Below are 13,674 nucleotides of genomic sequence, written 5' to 3'. Positions count from 1 at the left end.
CCCTGGAGAAGGGAATGGCTACCCACTCCAGTATTCTGATCTGGAGAATTCCGTGGACTGTATGGTCCATGGGGTCGCAAAGAGTTGGATACAATTGAGTGATTTCACTTCACAGATAAGGGAGAATTGCTAAAACTTAAAGAAGAGTGTAAATATTTGATTCAGGAACTTGGGTAAAACAACTTATTAAAAAAAAAAAAAAGCTAGGATCTTAAAGGCCTTTGAAAATAAGTAATAAAGCAAACAGGTCTTTGATTACCTTTCATAAAACAATTTGAAAAGGCAAGGATATGGTTTCTCATTTGGCCAGAAGGAAGGGATAGAGTTTTTTCAAAATGGAAATAACTTTACAGTGTCTTAAATTATAATGGTAATGATTTATTATAAAAATTTAAACACCAAAAGGCATACAGAAGACTGTTCATCATGATGTTAGATGGTTAGTGGGCTAAGGAAACATCATTGGGAAGCCATAGTAATAACTATGATTCTTCATAAATCTGGAAAAATATTAATTTCCAACATATGTGGAATAAAGGGGAAATTAGGGTATATCAGAATATAGGAAGGGAATAGAAAATTGAATAAATTCTACTCATAAACATATGAACTCTATTATCCACTAAATAAACATCTACCGTTTATGGCTATTAAAAGAGTTAATGGAGATAGCATATGTAAAGTTCTCACAACATGATAGGCACTAAGTAAATATTAGTTCTCTTTTCTCATCTTCTTTTTCACTGCTAAGAAACTGACACCATCCTCAAGCTTCTTGAGTAACTTTTAAGCTGAACTCCCAAATCCTTTTTTAAAAAAAGTTAGGATGATAAACATACAAAAAAAAAATGCTCAACATAATTATTCATCAGAAAAAATAGAAAGTAAGATGAGCTATCACTAACATCAAGCAAAATGACTAAAATTAAGAATATGAAGGGTGGAGAAGGATGGGATTATCTTGCATTATCAGTGGGACAGTTAAATGGTACAGTGACTTCAGAAAAACATTCGGCAGAACCTGTTAAATTACTCTCTGACCTGCATCTCCACTGCTGATACAAATCCATCCAAAATGAATGCTTTTCTCCTCCAAAAGATATATACAATAATGTTCATATTATAGCCACACTCTGGAAAAAATGTCTATCAACTATACAATAAGTAAACAAACTGTGGTATTATAACTATAACGGAATCCTGTACATTGATTAAAAAAGAATGAACTCATGGTACACATAATGATATAAATGAATCTAACAGATATAATGCTGAGTAAAAGAAGTCAGGTACAAAAATATACATTCTATATATTTTACTTATACAAAATTTAAAAAGAGGTTAAACAGAATAATGGCTCCTCTTGGGGAACCTACTGACTGCAGAATGGGGTGGGAGCCTTCTTAAATGCTGGAGATGTTCTACATCTTAATATGTGTGATGGTGAAAGAAGTTTATACCATATATAAAAATTCATTAAGATCTTCATTTTAGCCCTGTGCATCTTAATATATATATATAAGAAATAACTCAACAAAACTAAGCAAATTATTAGTGTTTTTAATATGCATGTACATTTCTTTTGATGAGCATTCTCAATATTGTACTTGATCACTTTTTAAATTATTTGCTCTATGTTCAGCAAACATTTTCCTTCTTAAAAGTTTCAGTACATGAATGCTATTTTCAAGGGAAATCTAGTAACTTTCTTATAAAGCATACTTTTAAGAGGTGATTTTCCCCATAGGCCAAACAAATGAGAGAGTGAGTCTATTCATAGCTCAAAGAGCTGGGGTGGCCAAAATTTAAATTAAGCCAGTGAGTTTTTTTCTACTAAGGCTTTCTTGGCCACTTAATAACCAAGTCAGACAGCATCACAGTAACAAGTACTCAGCGGAACCAGAGCTGATATTAAGAGTTTTACTTTTTCTGCTTAATGAATATGAAAGCATTTTTTTCCTCCTCCAATTCTCACTTTTCATTTTAAGTGATTTTTTAAAGACTTTTTAAAAGCAGTATTAGGTCTTTAACAAAATTGAGAGAAGGTACAGTGATTTTTCACACACCACCTCCCCACACAGCCTCCTCCATTTTCAACATCACCCACCAGAGTGGGTTATAAAAACATGCTACAATTGACAAACCTACACTGACACTTCATAATTGTACCAAATCCATAGTTAGCATTACAGTTCATTCTTGCTGTTGTACATGCTTTGGACAAGTGTATGATGAAATATGGGCTTACCTAGCATCTCAGAAGGTAAAGAATCTGCCTGCAATGCAGGAGACCCGGATTCTATCTCTGGGTCAGGAAGATCATCTGGAGAAGGGAATGGCAACCCACTCCAGTGTTCTTGCCTGGAGAACTCCATGGATAGAGGAGCCTGGTGGGCTACAGTCCATGGGGTTGCAAACAGTCAGACACAAGTGAGCCACTAACACAACACAACAACATAATGAAATAGATCCATGATTATTATATATCATGCAGACTATTTTCACTGACCTAAAAATCATCTATGTTCTACCTATTCATCTCTCACCCCCTACCCCCACCACCTCTGGCAACTAGTAATATTTCTGTTGTCTCCATAGTTTTGCCTTTTCCAGAATGTCAGCTTTTCCAGAGTTGGAATCATACAGTATGTAGCCTTTTTAGATTGGCTTCTTTCACTTAGCCAAATTCATTGAAGATTTCTTCATGTCTTTTTGTGACTTGATAACATATATTTTTTGCAATGAATAATATTCCATTGACTGGCTGTACCACAGTTTATTTATCTATTCAACTACTGAAGGACATTTTGGTTTCCTCCAAGTTTGAGGAATTATGCATACAGCTGCTATACGCATCTGTGTGCGAATTTTTGTGTGAACGTAAGATTTCAACTCCTTTGGGTAAATACCAAGGGGCATGATTGCTGGACTGTATGGTAAGATCATGTTTAGTTTTGTAAAAAATAACCAAACTATTTTGCAAAGTGGGTGCACCATTTTGCATTCCCAACAGCGGTATATGAGAGTTCCTATTGCTCCACTAAATGTTTTGTAGTGGGGGTGAGGGGACATTTCTATGCATTTAATGCCTTCTCAAGTCCACCTGGGTCTCTTTTAAAGAATATATTGTGCTCCTTTTCCTTCGCTTTTCTATTCATTGGGCCATGAACTTCACTAGTATTGATCACAGGTTGTGAACCATATTTGTTTTTACCCTGTTAGATACAATCATTTCTTTTTTTTTTTTCCTGAGGTAGTTAATTCAATATGAAGATTATGAAGAGAGGACAATCTGTTGTCAAAAACAACTTTTAAGAAAAATGCTAAAGTAAATAAAAAACAGAAATAATTTAAAAATAAAGCACTAAGTAAGGCTACCTGTTTTCCTGATTTTTATAGCTCTAATGTCTTGGTCTTGAACATTAACTCAGCAGGGGCCTTCTCTGCAGATGACACATGCTGCTATTCTTTGCAACGAATTCTAGACATCTAGGAGGAGAGAAAGAATGCAACCTAACTTGGGAAAAAAGAGTGACTCAGGCAGCAAAAACAAAAACAATCAATACAACTTGGAGTCAAAGAGCAATCTTAGTTTTATTTTTGAAGTGTAATCTCAGAATCTTGGTAAAATCTGACCATGACCATCAAACACAGCAGCTTGCTAAGGGAATAGTGCTTTTCCTGTCCAGACTGTTTCATTCTGCTCTGTCTGAGGTTCATGCAAGGTCAGATGTCAGGGCTCCATTTTCTCAGACTCTATGAACCATAAACAACTCTAGCCTTGGCTGGCTAGAAGGCCCCCGAATGTTTTGAAGAATGAGAACAAATAGTCATTTAGGTTTCAAGGTTGGCTTGGACCCTTCCTCACCTTATTTTTGGTTTGGTTTTGTTTTAATGTGTCTGTGTCTGCCCAATACATTAGTGCACTTAGTCCTTTGGGTTGAACTGTGCGACCTGTGACCTCACTCCACTTTAAAACAGACCCCTCTATGGTGAGACAAGCCCAGATCCGCCTGCAGCTTACCACCTAAACACTCCTTCTCCCTCTGTGAGTCTTTCTCCCTACCGTTCACGTGCAAGTTACAAAAGCCAGAGCAAACTCCAGCCTCCATCAAGGGCAGAGCTCCAATTTAAGAGTAATGGCTGGAGGAGGTGTTATTTGTACCCTGTGTCAAGCAGTGATTGTTCACATCTGGCTGCAAGCTGAATAGGGCTTTAGATTATTCCGAGTGGTTCAGAAAAAACAGTGGTTAGGAGGTTAGGGGGTGGGAAAGGGGGTTTTGACTTATCTTGTGGTTTTCAGGCAAGTCATAAAGTCACCCTATTAATAAAGAAACATAATCAACTATGCTCTTTTAAATAATCAGTGATCATATGGACCTAGACCTGTACATTCCAAGGCCACAAATTCAAAAGAATTAGCCTGTTAAAATATCAAAGTTGAATAGGCATTCTTCCCTGTAAGTTTTTCTGAGAATGTTATTGATTATGATTTAACAAAGAGGTTGCTACTCACACACACACACACACACACGTGCACATACATGTTAATTTTGGCTATGGTTTTGCATCTAATATCTCCACACCAGGGAAGCGAAATATATTTAAAAAAAAAAAAACAAACCTTATTTCTACACTTGTTTTCTCCTTTTCCTCTTTCTCCACTATTTTGTAAATATAAACAAAGGCTACATGTTTAGGCCTCCAATTCTTATACCCGAGGCTTACTGTGAAGCCGAAAATAAAAGCTATATGAATACTGATAGACTCTGAAACATCCTGGCTACTACTTTCTCTTGAAAGAAATCTCCTGGGGTGAAAAGTATACACAACATCAGATGCTATTGAAATATTTCATCCTGTGCACTGCTGTAGAGCTAGCTGCATAAAAATGTATGCGGAGTTCATATCATTTTTTGTGACAGATAAATAGAGATGTGAATAACAATTAGAAAGAATCTAAAAAAATTCACTATGTGGGAGGTTTGAGAAATTAAAATCATAGATAAAATATAATTGAAAACTGAGAAAACAATATACTCTCTAATAAACATGGAGGTCCATTTAGGGTTTCCTTTTTCCCTTCAATGTTCCTTGCAATCTCTTCCAATCTTAATTTGCAAAACTGAATTAGTCCTAGAGCAACAGATAGTAAAATATTTTTTTTAAGTATGAATTGCCTTGTCATTCTTTTAATATCATACAAAGAGATAACTTAAATTAATTGAATAGGGAGATGATTAAACATGTCTTTTCTTTTTAATTACACAACTGAACATCAAAGAAACAACGCAAAGAAGATTATGTTTAAGCTGTCATCTTGACAGTTGCCCTTTCATTCATTTTTAGGTAGGACCTTGAACAATACATAAGAAAACAAGAGAACAAAAGATGTAAATGGTGATATTCTGATGCACAAGATTGTTTTGGGCATTTGTCTTTAGCCCTCAGCTAAAATACATAACAATTGGTGAGGATCACATGCTTTTTAATATCCTTTTATTTTACAATTTTTTAATATGAAATCAGCACCAAGAATAGCAATGGTTATTTCTACATTCAAGAGTTGAATTTTTCTAGAGGGTAATTCACAGCAGAATAGTAAAATTCATTCTGTTCTCTGACGCTGAAAAGAATGACTCTAATCAGAACAATTAATGTTCAAGATAAAGGTGAAGAAGTCTTTCCTCCTCCAGGGCATGTTTTTTATTCTTGTCCATCCTTGGGATGTTAGCATCAATATGATGATCTTCCCTTCTTGACATCAGTACATTTTGCTGGAGCCAAATGCATGTTTTGCAAATTTGATTTTAGACTTGTGACTCCAGCTGATAAGCGCTAAGAATTGCACTTTGTGATTTGTCCCACTGGAACACCACAATCATACCTTCTGGTATTTACACCTTGGTGTAGTGACTTCTCCTTAAATCTGGGCTGGGACAGAAAATCTCCTTAACCAATACAATACTGTGGAAATGACACTCCCAGTTCCTGAGGAAGGCCCAGCAGCTGCTGTTTTTGCACTTCTGGGGGCCCTGGCTTCCATGTAAGAAGTATGGCTCCCCTCCTAGAGACACCATGTGGTAAAACCATGTGGAGAGAATACATAGAGAAGCAGAAACCCTGACACCACTGGAGGAGAACTCATAAGCTCAACTGAAAGAAAAAAGGGAAGTTCCAGACCTATGACCCCAGTTAAGCCATTTTGGTCCACATACACATCTGAGGCATGAGAGTGAAAAGTCCAGTTGGACACTACAATATACCACTCCCTGTGCCATTGTGAGAAAGGGTGAAAGAATGGTTGTTTTAAGCCATTATGTTTTAGAGTTGTTTATGCACAGCAGTGGATAAACAAAATATATCTATTGCCTTGACCACATTCACATTTTAAAAATTAAATAGAATTTAGTTTTTATAACTGATAATATACAGGACACCCTTCAATTGTGATACCCTGCCTTTCCCAGCTTCTACCACTGTCTCCTAGAATGTCACTAAGTTTGATGTAAACGGATGGGAAAGAACTTTTTAATGGCTTTAGGTCTCAAAAAATGAGTTCAAGTGATCATCTGTAGGTGCTTGCTAATTTTTTCTTAAGTAAAGTTACTTTTTCATGTTTCTACTCTTGTGGTTGCCTTCTAGGTAGAAGAGAACAATTTACTGATCCTGAAAATCCCTAAAAGAGATGAGGATAAATCAAAAAAGACTTTAACTTGGAGAACACATCCCAATCTAGAACACACAATTTCCCTAAATTCCTTTGATCTTTCTGGGTTTAGACCGAGCACCCAGATGATATTTCATTTACTTATTTCATCTATTCATTCACTGAGCAGTAAACACACTTGCAAAGAATTCTGTGATGTGCCAGAAATACTATTTTCTTATCTGCTTTTTTTTTTAAAAACATTTTCGTAACTAGTAAATTTAAGGTGATCAAGTTCAAGAATAATCTACTTCTCCTAGATAACTTGAAACCAGCTAAATAAAACAATACATCAGAGTTGGGATATTACTGTTGATTTTGTGCTTAATATAAACCTAATCATAAAGAATAACGAAAAATGGTGAATTGGTGAATGGATACAGAAGTGAGTTTGGATGAATGAATGAATAATGCTGAATTGAGTAGACCATAAGAAGATCCAACAGTACAAACAATTAATCTCATGTTAAATATTTATTCAGGTTTATAATTAAAAGATAAAATAGAGCCATATTTGAAAGGCAAGAAGAATGTTAACCTAGTCCTGGAATTTTCCAAAAGTCAAGAATCCTTCTTGCTCCTTTGAACAACTTAACAACTGTTCAAAAATAAAATCCTGTCTTGGTGTTGGATTTAGTCTCCCAAATGAAATAATAATGACTCAACCACTCGATCTTAAAAGAGAACTGGAAGTTTAGTAGACTTGCAAATAAAGTAAGAAGAGCAAAATAAGTTCCCAGTTTTCTGGGACTGGAGAGGATTGGATGGATTCCAGGAGTATTTCTACCCTGTGGATGCTGCAGAGTCACTTCTGGGTGGCAATCATGCATCCTTTGATTCCAGGAGAGCAAACAGGAGAGAACTCAGAGGCTGAGAAAATCCCCAACTCCATCTTTATTAGGCAGATTCCAGCACTTCTCAGTAACGTCCATTTTACTGGTTTCTGTGAGGATAAGATTTTGAAGTCAAATATTAGATACATTATGAAGAAATAGAAAAAAAAACATAATGACTTGTTACACAAGTGATGAGTAAAAAGCAGAAGGGGGGAAGATAAATGTATAAAGAATATTGATTATATTATGTAGAAAAATTATAAGTGCAAAAGATATTAGGAATCTTAGGAGGCAAGATTATTGGCAATACAGATACAAAGGGGAAAGGAGATTGGGGTGTTGAGTTTTAGGATGAACCTTTCTTTGTTCTAGAGATAAAGCATTTCAAATACCTCTTGCATAACAAATCATCCTATAGCTTAGTGGATTAAAAAAATAATTGATTTGCTCATAATTCTGTAATTTGGGTCGGATTGTCTTTGACATGATATGAGTGGGGGTGACTCAGCTGGGGCCAGAGGCTCTGTTTCCTTAATGGCTCACTCACGTGTCTGATAAGTTGATGCCACTTAGCGAGGGGCTCAGGGGCTGCCAGTGAGGGTCCTGGTTCTTCCTCCCAGATCCTCTTCCTGCAGGTAGGTTCATATGTCCTCCAGCCCTCAATGATTCAAGATCCACATCCAAAATATATCTATTCCCTCCTAACAACCCACAAAGCTACGTCTCATTATAGCATAGTCTTAGTCTTGTAAGACATGGTTCCTTTTGATTTGAAGATCTGCGAGAAAAATGAGACAATTTACCTCTCCCTCATATCCCAACATACAATTGTAAGCCAGGAACAAGAAAAATCATAATAAACTTTCCCATTCAAAAACAGGGAATATGGGAAGCACATAGTAATTACCAATCCAAAGAAATTCTGCAATCCATTATGGTAAATATAAATAGATCCATGACTGGCAATGGTTTCTCCATAACTAATGGTTCCAGCCTCTGATCTGTCCTTCCTTTTCCATCTTAAATAACCCATATTTACAGATGAGTAACTTTCTCAGCCTACTTCCTGCCAGTAGAAAGCTGTTGATTTTGAACGGTGTCTGTTTCTTTTCATCCAAATTGGCAGTGCTTCTGTTAATACAATTATCTTAAAAACTTGACAGGTTTCCAATGAATCTTATTGGAGCTTATCTTATTATTGTAAAATAGAAGAAAGTAACAATACCAAACCTCTTCAAAAAGTATTCCTCTCTAATTTTGGGTGCAGGACAATATCATATGGTTCTTCAAAGTCCTTTTCCTGGCAGATGAATTCTATGCAGTAGACCGTTAAAAGTCTCAGAAACACTACTGTTAACAGAGAGGGTCTAGCTAACATCACCTTAAGTTTTGAAGGAATTAACAAAGTGTCTTAAGACCTGACCCTAATCCAGACACCACATTTTACTGACAAAAACTCTTAGGATCTTTGCCCTCAGGTCATTTATTATTTTGAGAATTATTCCATTTCAAAAAGCTGAGAATGATAAATAGCTTAATATTCGAATGAAGTGAATCCTGGCTTCTTTGTAGTTCTTCTTTATTTCAGTTGAAAACTAAAACTAAAATTATTGTATCTCACGCCTCCTATCTTTATCAGAGAAAGTAAATTTGAACTTTCAACATTCTGCTTGGAAATCACCCTTTTGTCATCCACATGACTGTGTACGGGAGACTCACTCATTTTCCTACCAGTCCAATTTTCTCCAGCTACGAGCAGTAATATCCTTCCTATTCTTCCCAGCCTTCAGTAAAATTCATCTTGAAGCCCTTGACTTTTTATTGCTGCTTAAAAAAAAAATCACATGAAAACTTAACAACTGTTTATTATTTCTCACAATCATCAGTTGCCTTGGCAGGTTTTCTGCCTTACCTTATGTTGACTGATAGCAAGCAGGCTTAGAATGCCCTCACTCATAAGACAAGTTGGTGCTGGCTGGCTGTTGGGAGCCCAGCTGAGGCTGTCAGCCTGGGAACTTGGGTCTCTCTGCTGGCTGGGTTCCTCCATTCTCTTTCATGTGAGTTCTCCATGTGCTTATCTTGAACTTTCCCAAACACGAAGGTCTCAGGGTAGTTAGACTTCTTACATAGCGGCTGATTTCCAACAACACAAAAGTAAAAGCTGCCAGGCTATCTTAAGGCTCAGGTCCAGGACTGCCACAGCATCTTTCTGCCTCTTTCTACTATTTAAAACAAGGTGCAAGCCCAAATTCATGCAAAGGGAACTGCTGCCAAGAGGTATGATTCACAGGGGGCCAAAAAAGTTGACAGTCTATCACAATAAAATTCAGTTTCCTTTGTTCCAGGAGAACTATAGGATGGTGGTGCTTAAAGTGTGGTCCCCAGACTAGCAGCATCAGCATAACTGGGAAATAATTGCCAAACACAAATTCTTGGGCTGTACCCCGGACCTAATGAGTCAGAACTTCTGGGCATGAGCCCATAAATCTCTGTGTATTGAGCCTTCCAGGTGATACAGATGCAGACAAAAGTTAGAGAATTCAAGGGCAAAAGAAACATATTAAATTGTATTTGTGTCATGTGTGGAAAATATTAAAGCTTAATCAACAAGTTAACTCAATATGAATATCTATATCTATATAATATATAATTAATATCATATTTTCAACATGATATTATTTATAAAAAGATCAGTTTTGTTAACAGCCTTCTATCACTATTAGTATAAAATATCATTTATAATATGAAAATGGCTGAGAATTAATTAACAGCTATTTTTTTGTCTCCATACACACAAACATACATACACACACATATGCACTTCTTTTTCAATTTCTTCTTATTGGGGGTTTGATGATACTTTTTATTTGAATGATACTTTTATTTTGAATGATACTTTCATTTGAATGATAAATATTTTGTCTTATAGAGTTGTTTATCCTTGGGAATGTGAGCAAGGAGGTAGGTATGGTAAAGAGGGAAGTGAGTATATATGATAAATATCTCCAGACCCATGAACAACTTTCCTGCAAAATTATTTTTGAAAGCAGCTTGGAAATATAAGTTTAAGATGAAGATACCGAGGACATTTGATGGAGAAAAGATTATACTTATGTACTGATCATTCTCTTTTCAGTCCACTGAGATTAGGCTTGCACCATAACTTCAGGCTTCTCCATAATCCTCCAGAGTATTCAGGTGTTTGCAAAATTAACCTCTCAAACTATTGCAACCGGAAAAAATGACCTGTTGAACTCCACTAATTGATTAAAATCTACATGCATTAGAGCAGTGCATGTTTGATTGCCAAAAAAAGACTCATAGGAAGTAGTTTATTGATGGTGAGAAGGCAAAAATAGAAATGATTCAAATATCTTATTGAAAGCATGTGAAACTTGCAGAGTGGATCTCTGTGCAGAAGCTTGAACATCAAATAATATTTGAGCCTTAGATACTTCTATTAGAATGCCAGTGAGAGCAGTTGTGATAATAAAAGCCTTGAGTACATTTTATTTTTAGTTCAGCAAATGCTTATGAAGCATATTACATATGCCAAGCACCAATCTACACCACAGGGTCCCCAAATCAACCCTGTGCTGGAGATAGTATAATTATGGACATTTTATTAAAAGGGGAAATAGAGTCAAATAGCAAAGTTGGGATTTGAACTCCATTAGACAGTGGTGCTAGTGGTAAAGAATACTTCTGCCAATGAAGTAGATGTAAGAGACACCGCTCGATCCCTGGGTCAGGAAGACCCCCTGGAGGAGGGCACAGCAATCCACTCCAGTATCCTTGCCTGAAGCATCCCATGGACAGAGGAGCCTGGTGGGCTACAGTCCATGGGGTTGCAAAGAGTCGGACAAGACTTAGAGACTGAACAATAAGACTGGCTGAGGAGTTCATGCTCCTATTCACAATGTAACATGGATTATTTACTTTTACTTTAGATTCTCACCTTGAAATTTTGACTTATGAACTAATACAACAAAATCTGAAGAAGCTAAAACAAGTTTCACAGCTTAGCCATCTGAAATTGAAGTAGAGGCTAGCATCATAAACCAGGTAATCAACCTTCTCGATGCACAGTTGCCTAATTTTAAAAAGTCTTGAACATACTCCATCTCACCTGATTCTCAAAATTCTTAAAAGGGATGTGCCCCAATTTTACTATTAAAAAACAATCAAGGCTTAGAAAAGCTAAGTAACTTCAACAGTTCCTACAACTTGTAGGTGCCAGTCAGAACTCTTTGTCAGTATCCTCATGTCAGTTCTCACACTTTTCCTGGACACTCCAGGAATTCTTGCAAGTCAAATAATGATTCTTATTTTTTTAGATGAATTTGTCAAATTTGTATTAATATCGCATGATCACTGAAACAACAAACTTTTCTACTTCTCTCTAAAAGTCAAGTAATGACTCTTAGTGAAAGAGATGCAATGGGGATTATAACATTCTCAGCCTCATTTATACATCTAAACTGCAAAATTCCCCAGAAATGCAGCCTTTAAATTGCAGCATGGATTTTTATTATTCTTTATTCGAAGTAAATTTCAAATTTATACTTGTATACAATACAACTCCTACTCTTTACATTTTAATCCCTTTCTTTGAGGTGGAGAGAAGGTGATAGATACAGAGACAGACAGCTGGGGAGTAACCCAGATGTGTTTTATGGGTACACACATGCGGGCATGCAATGCATAGGAAAGTGGTCTTTCCCAAGCGTGTCCCAGCAGACATCTGATTGCCCATTATAACAATGGTGACATAACATAGCTTTTCTTTCTTTACAATACATGGCTTGGCACCTAAAGATAGGTAGCACCTGGTGGTTTTGTCTCCTGGGTATGACTGTATTTTAAATAAATACTACATTGCAAAACCCCATTCCTACTTTGCCTTCCTTCAACATGCTTCCTAAGCAGCTACTAAGTAAGGAAACTTAGAGGAAAAAATGTAGAAGAGAAGAGTGCACACAAATAAAAGATGGAATATTTGGAAAGAGCATGCAACAGAAAGAAAAGCAAAAAGTCAGGAAGCAGCATAGGTGAGAAGAAAACCTGGTGGGTAGGGTTGGAAGAAGGGCAGAGCCTGAGAGAATTCACATTACATGGTGTCAAAGGAGACAGACATTCTATTCTTTTTGACTCAGTCCCTGCTCTGTGGCGATGACCCACTGCAGTCAGCCTAACTGTTGGCCGAAGCTAACGGGAGGCTTATCACCATTTGCTGTGTGAATCCATGTCTGTAATTTCTGTGACCTGAGCATTCAGGGCAAAAATTGTTTCCATTTTTTCCCATTTCATGCATCATTTCAGAGTTGTGTAGTCACTTTGTAGAAACTGTGGGTGCCCATTTTAACAAGTCGCAAAACAAGAATCATAAAGCCTGCATGGCTTACATCTGCTTCTTTCGTTTCTAAACCAGAGAGGATGGGAGTTAATGAGAACAACTACAGTGAACAACAGTGGATCCTGTGTTTGCATAAGTGTCCTATTTTAACTAAGAGGCAACTGTGCGTAATCCCTTCAGAGACTCGGGTTGCTGGTTGGCAGGCCTCTGGAGCCAGAACACCTGCGCGATGGAGACGCAGGATGCTCTGTGAAGGGTGCCAGCCACGTGTTTTCCACCTCACATGCTCAGCATCTGACTAAGGATGTCAGTTGCTTCTGAAGGCCAGTTGCTCACACAGAAAATAACTACAGCTCTGTTGAAACTCTGTTTCTCTCTTTGCTTTTCTCTCTGGAACTGACTACCCTCTTTGATACGAGGCCCTATCTAGAATGGCTTCCAAGTCAAAGCCTGAGACATTGAGCCAGTTTATAAATATTTAATACAGACGCCCTGAAGCAACAAGAGAACTGTATGGATAAAAGAAACTGGAGAACACTGCATGGAGATCATTTTGCTGACAGTCAAATACTCCCAAGATACTAAGGTCCCTGCTGTGGCTTGAAACCATTGCCTTATCTGGCAAGGTCTTTTCTACCCTTCTCCCTCTAGCTCTTTGCACACACCTGGAAAAAATGATTGAGTGATAGAACTAATCAGTGAATTTACCAAGAACTGAAAGCAAATTTATGTAAATGTGACTAGATCTGGACTTTCATTTGCTTTTGTAATTT

Source organism: Cervus canadensis, chromosome 28 (assembly GCF_019320065.1).
Source record: "Cervus canadensis isolate Bull #8, Minnesota chromosome 28, ASM1932006v1, whole genome shotgun sequence".
NCBI classification, from domain to species: domain Eukaryota; kingdom Metazoa; phylum Chordata; class Mammalia; order Artiodactyla; family Cervidae; genus Cervus; species Cervus canadensis.
The sequence above is the reverse complement of the archived record's forward strand: the minus strand, read 5'-3'. Positions refer to the sequence as shown.